This window comes from Salmo trutta, chromosome 28, assembly GCF_901001165.1.
Source record: "Salmo trutta chromosome 28, fSalTru1.1, whole genome shotgun sequence".
In the NCBI taxonomy this organism is placed as follows: domain Eukaryota; kingdom Metazoa; phylum Chordata; class Actinopteri; order Salmoniformes; family Salmonidae; genus Salmo; species Salmo trutta.
This window is the reverse complement of record NC_042984.1, coordinates 2467101-2480953: the sequence shown is the minus strand read 5'-3', so window position 1 is coordinate 2480953 and position 13853 is coordinate 2467101. Positions and strand designations below refer to the sequence as shown.

The 13853-nt window shown below is 48.5% G+C and overlaps 1 protein-coding gene across 6 annotated transcripts in view; it reads left to right on the top strand.

Moving 5' to 3' along the window:
- The window catches only part of LOC115165264 (plexin-B3), a 227978-nt gene that overhangs the window by 53000 nt on the left and 161125 nt on the right, over window positions 1–13853 (top strand). Inside the window, exon 1 of one of the 6 annotated variants that reach the window (XM_029718269.1) lies at window positions 9351–9885. The exons of the other annotated variants lie outside the window; for them this stretch is intronic. The gene's annotated coding sequence lies outside the window, so the exon portion shown is untranslated. Of the gene's footprint in view, window positions 1–9350; window positions 9886–13853 lie in introns of those variants that run through there. 6 annotated transcript variants of the gene reach the window in all.

Here is a 13853-nt window from a genome sequence, read left to right as displayed (position 1 = left end):
AGGCCTCCTTGCTCGCACACGCTTTTTCAGTTCTGCCCACAAATGTTCTACAGGATTGAGGTCAGGGCTTTGTGATGGCCACTCCAATACCTTGACTTTGTTGTCCTTAAGCCATTTTGCCACAACTTTGGAAGTATGCTTGGGGTCATTGTCCATTTGGAAGACCCATTTGCGACCAAGGTTTAACTTCCTAACTGATGCCTTGAGAAGTTGCTTCAATATATCCACATCATTTTCCATCCTCATGATGCCATCTATTTTGTGAAGTGCACCAGTCCCTCCTGCAGCAAAGCATCCCCACAACATGATGCTGCCACCCCCGTGCTTCACGGTTGGGATGGTGCTTTTCGGCTTGCAAGCCACCCCCCTTTTTCCTCCAAACATAACGATGGTCATTATGGCCAAACAGTTCTATTTTTGTTTCATCAGACCAGCGGAAATTTCTCCAAAAAGTACGATCTTTGTCCCCATGTGCAGTTGCAAACTGTAGTCTGGCTTTTTTATGGCGGTTTTGGAGCAGTGGCTTCTTCCTTGCTGAGCGGCCTTTCAGGTTATGTTGATATAGGACTCGTTTTTATGTGGATATAGATACCTTTGTACCTGTTTCCTCCAGCATCTTCACAAGGTCCTTTGCTGTTGTTCTGGGATTGATTTGCACTTTTCGCACCAAAGTACGTTCATCTCTAGGAGACAGAACGCGTCTCCTTCCTGAGCGGTATGACGGCTGCGTGGTCCCATGGTGTTTATACTTGCGTACTATTGTTTGTACAGATGAACGTGGTACCTTCAGGCGTTTGGAAATTGCTCCCAAGGATGAACCAGACTTGTGGAGGTCTACAATTATTTTTCTGAGGTCTTGGCTGATTTCTTTTGATTTTCCCATGATGTCAAGCAAAGAGGCACTGAGTTTGGAGGTAGGCCTTGAAATACATCCACAGGTACACCTCCAATTGACTCAAATTATGTCAATTAGCCTATCAGAAGCTTCTAAAGCCATGACATAATTTTCTGGAATTTTCCAAGCTGTTTAAAGGCACAGTCAACTTAGTGTATGTAAACTTCTGACCCACAGGAATTGTGATACAGTGAATTATAAGTGAAATAATCTGTCTGTAAACAATTGTTGGAAAAATGACTTGTGTCATGCACAAAGTAGATGTCCTAACCGACTTGCCAAAACTATAGTTTGTTAACAAGAAATTTGTAGTGGTTGAAAAATGAGTTTTAATGACTACAACCTAAGTGTATGTAAACTTCCTACTTCAACTGTATATTTTAGCAAATAACATTTACTTTTTATACTTAAGTATATTTAAAACCCAAATACCTTTTTACTTTTACTCAAGTAGTATTTAACTGGGTGACTTTCACTTTTACTTTAGTGATTTTCTATGAAGGTATCTCTAATGTTACTCACGTATTACAATTGGGTACTTTTTCCACCACTGGAGACAAGACATCTCTGACTCTGTGTCTCTCTGACTCTGTGTCTCTCTGACTCTGTGTCTCTCTGACTCTGTGTCTCTCTGGCTCTGTGTCTCTCTGACTCTGTGTGTCTCTGTGTGGCTCTCTGACTGTGTGTGTCGCTCTGACTGTGTCTCTCTGACTCTGTGTCTCTCTGACTCTGTGTGTCGCTCTGACTGTGTCTCTCTGACTCTGTGTCTCTCTGACTCTGTGTCTCTCTGACTCTGTGTCTCTGTGACTCTGTGTCTCTCTGACTCTGTGTGTCGCTCTGACTGTGTCTCTCTGACTCTGTGTCTCTCTGACTCTCTGTGTCTCTCTGACTCTCTGTGTCTCTCTGACTCTGTGTCTCTCTGACTCTATGTCTCTCTGACTCTGTGTCTCTCTGACTCTGTGTCTCTCTGACTCTGTGTCTCTGTGGCTCTGTGTCTCTCTGACTCTGTGTCTCTCTGACTCTGTGTGTCGCTCTGACTGTGTCTCTCTGACTCTCTGTGTCTCTCTGACTCTGTGTCTCTCTGACTCTATGTCTCTCTGACTCGGTCTCTGTGACTGTGTGTTGTGTTTGCGTGTCTGCCTGGCTGTTCTGTGGAGTGCAATGAGATTCTAGCTGGTTGCATCCCTCCCTCCTCTTCACAAACACTATCCCTCATTGTTCAAGTGAGGTCTACTGGCTGGCTGGTTGGCTGGTGTATCTGGGCTGGAAAGGGACCCAGCGACCTACAGTACCCTCTCTGCTCTCTCTGCCTCACAGTCTGGATAGGTTCCAAATGGCAACCTATTGCCCTATATAGCGCACTACTTTTGACCAGGCCCTGTCCGAAGTGGACCCCTATTCCCCATAGGGCCCTGGTTGAAAGTAGTGCACTGCATAGTGAATAGAGTGCCATTTGAGACGTCCTGTCTGTCTGTAAAGGGAATGTGTTCTTTCTTCATCCGTTACATAACGCATGTTTGGACATAATTGGTTTCCAGATCATCTGTTGGACTAAAACCATGGAGGATGATAATTAGCATCTCTCCTCTCTTCAGCCTCCCTCCTCTCTACAGCCTCCCTCCTCTCTACAGCCTCCCTCCTACTCCTCTCTTCAGCCTCCCTCCTCTCTTCAGCCTCCCTCATCTCTACAGCCTCCCTCCTCTCTACAGCCTCCCTCCTACTCCTCTCTTCAGCCTCCCTCCTCTCTTCAGTCTCCCTCCTCTCTTCAGTCTCCCTCCTCTCTTCAGCCTCCCTCCTCTCTTCAGCCTCTCTCCTCTCTTCAGTCTCCCTCCTCTCTTCAGCCTCCCTCCTCTCTTCAGCCTCCCTCCTCTCTTCAGCCTCCCTCCTCTCTTCAGCCTCCCTCCTCTCTTCAGCCTCCCTCCTCTCTACAGCCTCCCTCCTACTCCTCTCTTCAGCCTCCCTCCTCTCTTCAGCCTCCCTCCTCTCTACAGCCTCCCTCCTCTCTTCAGCCTCCCTCCTACTCCTCTCTTCAGCCTCCCTCCTCTCTTCAGCCTCCCTCCTCTCTTCAGCCTCCCTCCTCTCTTCAGCCTCCCTCCTCTCTTCAGCCTCCCTCCTCTCTTCAGCCTCCCTCCTCTCTACAGCCTCCCTCCTACTCCTCTCTTCAGCCTCCCTCCTCTCTTCAGCCTCCCTCCTCTCTTCAGCCTCCCTCCTCTCTACAGCCTCCCTCCTACTCCTCTCTTCAGCCTCCCTCCTCTCTTCAGTCTCCCTCCTCTCTACAGCCTCCCTCCTACTCCTCTCTTCAGCCTCCCTCCTCTCTTCAGCCTCCCTCCTCTCTTCAGCCTCCCTCCTCCTCACTTCAGTCTCCCTCCTCCTCCCTTGAGCCTCCCTCCTCCCTTCAGCCTCCCTCCTCTCTTCAGCTTCCCTCCTCCTCCTCTCTTCAGCCTCTCTCCTACTCCTCTCTTCAGCCTCTCTCCTACTCCTCAGTCTCCCTCCTCTCTTCAGCCTCCCTCCTCCTCACTTCAGCCTCCCTCCTCCTCCTCACTTCAGTCTCCCTCCTCCTCCTCTCTTCAGCCTCCCTCCTCTCTTCAGCCTCCCTCCTCCTCCTCTCTTCAGCTTCTCTCCTCCTCCTCTCTTCAGCCTCCCTCCTCCTCCTCTCTTCAGCTTCTCTCCTCCTCCTCTCTTCAGCCTCCCTCCTCCTCCTCTCTTCAGCCTCCCTCCTCCTCTTCTCTTCAGCCTCCTTCCTCCTCCTCTCTTCAGCCTCCCTCCTCCTCCTCTCTTCAGCCTCCCTCCTCCTCCTCTCTTCAGCCTCCTTCCTCCTCCTCTCTTCAGCCTCCCTCCTCCTCCTCTCTTCAGCCTCCCTCCTCCTCCTCTCTTCAGCCTCCCTCCTCCCCCTCTCTTCAGCCTCCTTCCTCCTCCTCTCTTCATCCTCCTCCTCTCTTCAGCCTCCCTCCTCCTCCTCTCTTCAGCCTCCCTCCTCTCTTCAGCCTCCCTCCTCTCTTCAGCCTCCCTCCTCCTCCTCTCTTCAGCCTCCCTCCTCTCCCTGGTTCTCTCTCTCCACTGTATTTGAAGTTTGCTTGCTGTCTTTCTTTCTCTCTCTCTCCCCCTCCTCTCTCTTGTCAGTGAAGCAGCAGTCATTTTCCCTCTGCCATCCCTCCATGTGTCCTCCCCTTTTCCTCCTCCTCACTCCATCAAACACATTTCCTCCCAATTACTGTCACCCTTGGCCCCGTCCAAGACATCCCTCCTAATACACCCCTCCTAATACACCCCTCCTAATACACCCCTCCTAATACACCCCTCCTAATATACCCCTCCTAATACACCCCTCCTAATACACCCCTCCTAATACACCCCTCTCAATACACCCCTCCTAATACACCCCTCCTAATACACCCCTCCTAATACACCCCTCCTAATACACCCCTCTCAATACACCCCTCCTAATACACCCCTCCTAATACACCCCTCCTAATACACCCCTCCTAATACACCCCTCCTATACACCCCTCCTTATACACCCCTCCTTATACACCCCTCCTAATACACCCCTCCTAATACACCCCTCCTAATACACCCCTCCTAATACACCCCTCCTAATACACCCCTCTCACTACACCCCTCCTAATACACCCCTCCTAATACACCCCTCCAAATACACCCCTCCTAATACACCCCTCCTATACACCCCTCCTTATACACCCCTCCTAATACACCCCTCCTAATACACCCCTCCTAATACACCCCTCCTAATACACCCCTCCTATACACCCCTCCTAATACACCCCTCTCAATACACCCCTCCTATACACCCCTCCTAAAACACCCCTCCTAATACACCCCTCCTAATACACCCCTCCTAATACACCCCTCTCAATACACCCCTCCTAAAACACCCCTCCTAATACACCCCTCCTAATACACCCCTCCTAATACACCCCTCCTAACACACCCCTCCTAATACACCCCTCCTAATACACCCCTCCTAATACACCCCTCCTAATACACCCCTCCTATACACCCCTCCTATACACCCCTCCTAATACACCCCTCTCAATACACCCCTCCTATACACCCCTCCTAATACACCCCTCCTAACACACCCCTCCTAATACACCCCTCCTAATACACCCCTCCTAATACACCCCTCCTAATACACCCCTCCTAATACACCCCTCTCTGTCTCTCTTTCACTCTCTTGTCAGACCACATGCTGAGTCCCAGTGTGTGTCTCTCTCTCTCTCTCTCTCTGTTGTCTTTCTGACCCCAGGCTGTCTCGCTGTGTGTCCCTCTCTCATTCTCTCTCTCCCTCCCTGCCCTGCCGGTACCCCCCTGTGTTGGGTCTCTGGTCTCTCTCTTTCTCCCCTGCCCTGCCAGTACCCCCCTGTGTTGGGTCTCTGGTCTCTCTCTCCCTCCCTGCCCTGCCGGTACCCCCCTGTGTTGGGTCTCTGGTATCTCTCTTTCTCCCCTGCCCTGCCAGTACCCCCCTGTGTTGGGTCTCTGGTCTCTCTCTCCCTCCCTGCCCTGCCGGTACCCCCCTGTGTTGGGTCTGTGGTCTCTCTCTTTCTCCCCTGCCCTGCCGGTACCCCCCTGTGTTGGGTCTCTGGTCTCTCTCTTTCTCCCTGCCCTGCCGGTACCCCCCCGTGTTGGGTCTCTGGTCTCTCTCTTTCTCCCTGCCCTGCCGGTACCCCCCGTGTTGGGTCTCTGTGTGTTGGGTCTGTGGTCTCTCTCTCCCTCCCTGCCCTGCCGGTACCCCCCCGTGTTGGGTCTCTGTCTCTCTCTTTCTCCCTGCCCTGCCGGTACCCCCCCGTGTTGGGTCTCTGGTCTCTCTCTTTCTCCCTGCCCTGCCGGTACCCCCCCCTGTGTTGGGTCTGTGGTCTCTCTCTTTCTCCCCTGCCCTGCCGGTACCCCCCCCCCCCCGTGTTGGGTCTTGGGTCTCTCTCTCCCTCCCTGCCCTACCGGTACCTTGTCTTTGTGTGATGGATCCATATTTGATGAGGGGCCTTGATGAGGGGCCTTGATGAGGGGGCTTGATGAGGGGCCTTGATGAGGGGGCTTGATGAGGGGGCTTGATGAGGGGCCTTGATGAGGGGGCTTGATGAGGGGGCTTGATGAGGGGCCTTGATGAGGGGCCTTGATGAGGGGCCTTGATGAGGGGCCTTGATGAGGGGGCTTGATGAGGGGGCTTGATGAGGGGCCTTGATGCAGGGGCTTGATGAGGGGGCTTGATGAGGGGCTTTGATGAGGGGGTTTGATGAGGGGGCTTGATGCGGGGGCTTGATGAGGGGCCTTGATGAGGGGGCTTGATGAGGGGGCTTGATAAAGGCCTTGATGAGGGGGCTTGATGAAGGCCTTGATGAGGGGCCTTGATGAGGGGCCTTGATGCGGGGGCTTGATGAGGGGGCTTGATGAGGGGGCTTGATGAGGGGGCTTGATGAGGGGCCTTGATGCGGGGGCTTGATGAGGGGGCTTGATAAAGGCCTTGATGAGGGGGCTTGATAAAGGCCTTGATGAGGGGGCTTGATGAGGGGGCTTGATGAGGGGCCTTGATGAGGGGGCTTGATAAAGGCCTTGATGAGGGGGCTTGATGAGGGGGCTTGATGCGGGGGCTTGATGAGGGGGCTTGATAAAGGCCTTGATGAGGGGGCTTGATGCGGGGGCTTGATGAGGGGGCTTGATAAAGGCCTTGATGCGGGGGCTTGATAAAGGCCTTGATGAGGGGGCTTGATGAGGGGGCTTGATGCGGTGGCTTGATAAAGGCCTTGATGAGGGTTCTTGATGAGGGGGCTTGATGAGGGGCCTTGATGCGGGGGCTTGATGAGGGTCTTGATGAAGCTTTTGATGAGGGCTCTTTCCATCCCTCCGTCTCCCAGCATGCTAAGGCCAGTTCAGCTGATCTAGTTCAGGTTATGTCACAGCATAGTACTAGAACTTAGTATTTAACCAAATAGGGCTTTCTTCTGTATAACACCTCTACCTTGTCACAACACAACTGATTGGCTCAAACGCATTAAGAAGGAAAGAAATTCCACAAAATGAACTTTTGACAAGGCACACCTGTTAATTGAAATGCATTCCAGGTGACTACCTCATGAAGCTGGTTGAGAGAATGCCAAGAGTGTGCAAAGCTGTCAGCAAGTCAAAGGGTGGCTATTTAAAGAATCTCAAATATAAAATATATTTTGATTTGTTTAACACTTTTTTTGGTTACTACATGAATCCATATGTGTTATTTCATAGTTGTGATGTCTTCACTATTATTCTACAATGTAGAAAATAGTAAAAAATAAAGAAAAACCCTTGAATGAGTAGGTGTTCTAAAACTTTAGACCGGTAGTGTATATACTAAGCCTACCTGTCCCTAACCTGTCCCTAACCCTATCCCTACTCTAACCCTAACCTATCCTAACCCGTATCTAATCTAACCCTAACCCTACCCTAACCTAACCCGTATCTAACCTAACCCTAACCCTACCCTAACCTAACCCGTATCTAACTTAACCCTAACCTAACCTAACCCTACTCTAGCCTAACCCTACTCTAGCCTAACCCTAACCTAACCCTACCCTAACCTAACCCGTATCTAACCTAACCCGTATCTAACTTAACCCTAACCTAACCTAACCCTACTCTAGCCTAACCCGTATCTAACTTAACCCTAACCTAACCTAACCCTACTCTAGCCTAACCCTACTCTAGCCTAACCCTACCCTAACCTAACCCGTATCTAACCTAATCCTATCTATCCCTATCCTAACCCGTATCTAACCTAACCCTACCCTAACCTAACCCGTATCTAACCTAACCCTAACCAAACCCTACCCTAACCTAACCCGTATCTAACCTAACCCGTATCTAACCTAATCCTATCTATCCCTATCCTAACCCGTATCTAACCTACACCTTAAAAAAAAACCCTACACTAACCTAACCCGTATCTAACCTAACCCGTATCTAACTTAACCCTAACCTAACCCTACTCTAACCTAACCCTACTCTAGCCTAACCCTAACCTAACCCTACCCTAACCCGTATCTAACCTAACCCGTATCTAACCTAACCCTATCTATCCCTATCCTAACCCGTATCTAACCTAACCCTACCCTAACCCGTATCTAACCTAACCCTAACCTAACCCTACCCTAACCTAACCCGTATCTAACCTAACCCGTATCTAACCTAACCCTAACCTATCCTAACCCGTATCTAACCTAACCCTAACCTAACCCTACCCTAACCTAACCCGTATCTAACCTAACCCGTATCTAACCTAACCCTACCCTAACCCGTATCTAACCTAACCCTACTCTAACCTAACCCGTATCTAACCTAACCCGTATCTAACCTAACCCGTATCTAACCTAACCCTACCCTAACCCGTATCTAACCTAACCCGTATCTAACCTAACCCTAACCTAACCCTACTCTAACCTAACCCTACTCTAACCTAACCCTACTCTAGCCTAACCCTAACCTATCCTAACCCGTATCTAACCTAACCCTAACCTAACCCTAACCTATCCTAACCCGTATCTAACCTAACCCTAACCAACTCCTACTGCCTGGTAATGATTGTTGATAAGACAATAGAAGGTTGTGTTATGGTGACTGTGCCTCATTTGGTCAACAATCTATGATATAAATTCCTGGTTAATCAGTGATGTATTTCTATTGGTCAATGGGCTCTCCCGACTAAACAATAACCTAGTTTTAGAGGTTATTATGTATTACTAGATACTGGAGGTAGGATACCATCATTATACTACACTGGAGGTAGGATACCATCATTATACTACACTGGAGGTAGGATACCATCATTATACTACAGTAAAGGTAGGATACCATCATTATACTACACTAGAGGTAGGATACCATCATTATACTACAGTAAAGGTAGGATACCATCATTATACTACACTGGAGGTAGGATACCATCATTATACTACACTGGAGGTAGGATACCATCATTATACTACACTGGAGGTAGGATACCATCATTATTAGTACACTAGAGGTAGGATACCATCATTATACTACAGTAAAGGTAGGATACCATCATTATACTACACTAGAGGTAGGATACCATCATTATACTACACTGGAGGTAGGATACCATCATTATACTACACTGGAGGTAGGATACCATCATTATATTACACTAGAGGTAGGATACCATCATTATACTACACTAGAGGTAGGATACCATCATTATACTACACTGGAGGTAGGATACCATCATTATACTACAGTAAAGGTAGGATACCATCATTATACTACACTAGAGGTAGGATACCATCATTATACTACACTGGTATTATTATAACTTGTTCAATGATCAGGTTGACTTGCAGCACTGTGGCAGGCTGCTGCGGTTACAGACAGACAACCCTGTGACTGAAACAGTTTCCTAGTGTTAATCGGTATTGTTAGTCGTTTCAACAGTATCTATGTCAAACCCCGGGTTAAGACCGGCAGGAGGCTGCCGGGCCCCATCTGTTACCCCCCCCCCAGCTGCAGGCGTGGCTGGGGCCGGGGATTGGAGAACCAGAAATCCACCGAGGTGGGCGGAGGGAGGGATAATAAAATGCGTTTCTCAGAGCCGTTAATAACTTATCGCGCTGTTAAAAAAGAGGAATCATTAAATATGTGAAGTAACATGATACCTCCCCCGTGAAGCTGCCGGGTCTCTATTTGAAAGTCAGCACGCGGACCCGGTAACAGAAACAGACCCCGCCTCTTGTCTGTATTTTATTCCGACCGGGGTGTCTCCCCTCTCCTCTCTGTCCCCCCTCCTCCTCCTCCTCCTCCTCCTCCTCTTTATCTCAGCTGCTGCTCGCCTGCTGAACAATGTAACCGCATCAACATAACGGGAGTTTGGAAGAGAGACAGAGAGAAAACAGAGAGAGAGTGTTGGACCGACCGCGGGTTTGTTTTTACCTTGTTTTCCTCTGAAGATTGTTGTTCGGAATGAAAGTTGGCGGATCCTGAAGGAAGTAAGTGTGATTCTGAACGGAACTTGGGTTTTGTTGTATGATTGAATGGACGAGTGGTTCTCTCTCCCCGTGGAGGCGGTGTGAGTACCGGACTCTGTTAACGCTTTTGTCACAAGTGTTGCAGTGAGTGACAACATTACCGGCTGGTGTTGAGAGCTTGAGGTTGCTGTCATTTATTCCCGGTCAGCGATGTTCTTCTGCAGATGAAAACATAGTTTTATTTTAATGGCTGTGATGAGTACATGGGTAGGAATATTATATTATTGATTGTATGAAAATGTAAAAGCGTCTGCAAAATGACTACAACGTAACGAAAATAAATCAATAAAATGATCCCATTGTATGGGAATCAGTTTTGCTACATTCTCTAGTCTCCCTAACCGGAAAATGACATGTTTGATCTATTTCTGGGCCTTATAAATATCTTATTGATTATAGGAAACCAGTTTGATAATCAGTTTCTTGTAGCCTTACAGTCTCTAGTCTGGTCTGCGTCTGGAAGTTGACTTAATACCATTTTTTTCTGTTCATTTTTTCGTTGTCTGGGAATTATCTTTCTAAACATGCATTGAATGTAAAGTAGCCTACAGTGTTTGCTTGCAAACCAGCTGTCTTCGCTCTCCTTCAGAGGGACTTACAGGAGCAATTAGGTTTAAGTGTCTTGCTCAAGGGAACATCAACAGACTTGTTTTGGGCGACTCGGGATTCAAACCAGCAACCTTTCAGTGACTGGCCCAACTCTCTCTCTTTAACCACTAGGCTACCTGCCACCCTTCAATAGAGGGATCCGTTAATGGTGTGTGTGTGTGTGTGTCTGTGTGTCTGTGTGTCTGTGTGTCTGTGTCTGTGTCTGTGTGTGTGTGTGTCTGTGTGTCTGTGTCTGTGTCTGTGTGTCTGTGTCTGTGTCTGTGTCTGTGTCTGTGTGTGTGTGTGCGTGCGTGCGTGCGTGCGTGTGTGTGTGTGTGTAGCATTGATAGTAGCATTGATTTTACTGTCAGCTTCACACCAGCTGTAGGTTAAGAGAGTGTGTCACAAATTGCTCCCTAATCTCTACATAGTACTTGTTCTGGCCCAAAGTAGTGCACTAAGCTATGCAGGACATATGTGTGCCATCTGGGACACAGCCAGAGAGAGCGAGTGGGGAGGACAGTCACGGAAATAGCTTTGGTACCATCGTGTTTATCACCCTGTTCTATCTTAAACTATGAATTACCATACGGTAACACACTGGTTCTAACCAGCTGTAGGATAACAGGATGTTTACCTGCTGTATGGTTCACTGGCAGGATGTTTACCTGCTGTATGGTTCACTGGTAGGATGTTTACCTGCTGTATAGTTCACTGGCAGGATGTTTACCTGCTGTATGGTTCACTGGTTCTAATAGCAGGATGTTTACCTGCTGTATGGTTCACTGGTAGGATGTTTACCTGCTGTATGGTTCACTGGTTCTAATAGCAGGATGTTTACCTGCTGTATGGTTCACTGGCAGGATGTTTACCTGCTGTATGGTTCACTGGCAGGATGTTGACCTGCTGTATGGTTCACTGGTTCTAATAGCAGGATGTTTACCTGCTGTATGGTTCACTGGCAGGATGTTAACCTGCTGTATGGTTCACTGGCAGGATGTTGACCTGCTGTATGGTTCACTGGTTCTAATAGCAGGATGTTTACCTGCTGTATGGTTCACTGGCAGGATGTTTACCTGCTGTATGGTTCACTGGCAGGATGTTTACCTGCTGTATGGTTCACTGGTTCTAATAGCAGGATGTTTACCTGCTGTATGGTTCACTGGCAGGATGTTGACCTGCTGTATGGTTCACTGGCAGGATGTTGACCTGCTGTATGGTTCACTGGCAGGATGTTGACCTGCTGTATGGTTCACTGGCAGGATGTTTACCTGCTGTATGGTTCACTGGCAGGATGTTTACCTGCTGTATGGTTCACTGGTTCTAATAGCAGGATGTTTACCTGCTGTATGGTTCACTGGCAGGATGTTGACCTGCTGTATGGTTCACTGGCAGGATGTTTACCTGCTGTATGGTTCACTGGCAGGATGTTTACCTGCTGTATGGTTCACTGGTAGGATGTTTACCTGCTGTATGGTTCACTGGCAGGATGTTTACCTGCTGTATGGTTCACTGGTTCTACTAGCAGGATGTTTACCTGCTGTATGGTTCACTGGTAGGATGTTTACCTGCTGTATGGTTCACTGGTTCTAATAGCAGGATGTTTACCTGCTGTATGGTTCACTGGCAGGATGTTTACCTGCTGTATGGTTCACTGGTAGGATGTTTACCTGCTGTATGGTTCACTGGTTCTAATAGCAGGATGTTTACCTGCTGTATGGTTCACTGGCAGGATGTTGACCTGCTGTATGGTTCACTGGCAGGATGTTGACCTGCTGTATGGTTCACTGGCAGGATGTTTACCTGCTGTATGGTTCACTGGCAGGATGTTGACCTGCTGTATAGTTCACTGGCAGGCTGTTTACCTGCTGTATAGTTCACTGGCAGGATGTTGACCTGCTGTATGGTTCACTGGCAGGATGTTGACCTGCTGTATGGTTCACTGGCAGGAAGTTTACCTGCTGTATGGTTCACTGGTTCTAATAGCAGGATGTTTACCTGCTGTATGGCTCACTGTCAGGATGTTTACCTGCTGTATGGTTCACTGGTTCTAATAGCAGGATGTTTACCTGCTGTATGGTTCACTGGCAGGATGTTGACCTGCTGTATGGTTCACTGGTAGGATGTTTACCTGCTGTATGGTTCACTGGTTCTAATAGCAGGATGTTTACCTGCTGTATGGTTCACTGGCAGGATGTTGACCTGCTGTATGGTTCACTGGTAGGATGTTGACCTGCTGTATGGTTCACTGGTAGGATGTTTACCTGCTGTATGGTTCACTGGTAGGATGTTTACCTGCTGTATGGTTCACTGGTTCTAATAGCAGGATGTTTACCTGCTGTATGGTTCACTGTCAGGATGTTTACCTGCTGTATGGTTCACTGGTTCTAATAGCAGGATGTTTACCTGCTGTATGGTTCACTGGCAGGATGTTGACCTGCTGTATGGTTCACTGGTAGGATGTTTACCTGCTGTATGGTTCACTGGTTCTAATAGCAGGATGTTGAACTGCTGTATGTTTCACTGTTAGGATGTTTACCTGCTGTATGGTTCACTGGCAGGATGTTTACCTGCTGTATGGTTCACTGTCAGGATGTTTATCTGCTGTATGGTTCACTGGCAGGATGTTTACCTGCTGTATGGTTCACTGGCAGGATGTTTACCTGCTGTATGGTTCACTGTCAGGATGTTGACCTGCTGTATGGTTCACTGGCAGGATGTTGACCTGCTGTATGGTTCACTGGTAGGATGTTTACCTGCTGTATGGTTCACTGGCAGGATGTTTATCTGCTGTATGGTTCACTGGCAGGATGTTACATTTATGTTGACATTGAAATGCAATTCCAACGAGTCACACCTGTTTGTTCAACATCGGGCCTTTCTCTGTTTCTCTCTGCGCTTGAGTCTAGATGTTTAAAGGAGCAGGGCTGCTGTCTTCAAACACATTTTTTAAACCATCAGGCTGTGTTCTTACTCTGAACATGTGGGTGAGCCAAATGATATGGTCAGACAGAAGATTGATAAAGTGTAGTGTACATCACTACATCACTAGGATGTGTATGGTCAGTCCAGCTCAGAGATACATTCTGAATATTAGGTCTCCTGTGATGCAGTTCTGTCAAGTGGTCTCTCTCTCTGTCTTGCTGTCTCTCTCCTCTCTCTCTCTCTCTCCTCTGTCTGTCTCTCTCTCCTCTCTCTGTCTCTCTCTCTCTCTCTCTCCTCTCTCTGTCTCTCTCTCTCTCTCTCGAAGAGTCTCGCTTCCTCCCTCGCTGTCTCACTGTCATCTCTCTCTTGGCTCTCGACCTCGGTCCTCTCTCTTGTTCTCTCTCTCCTCTCTCTGT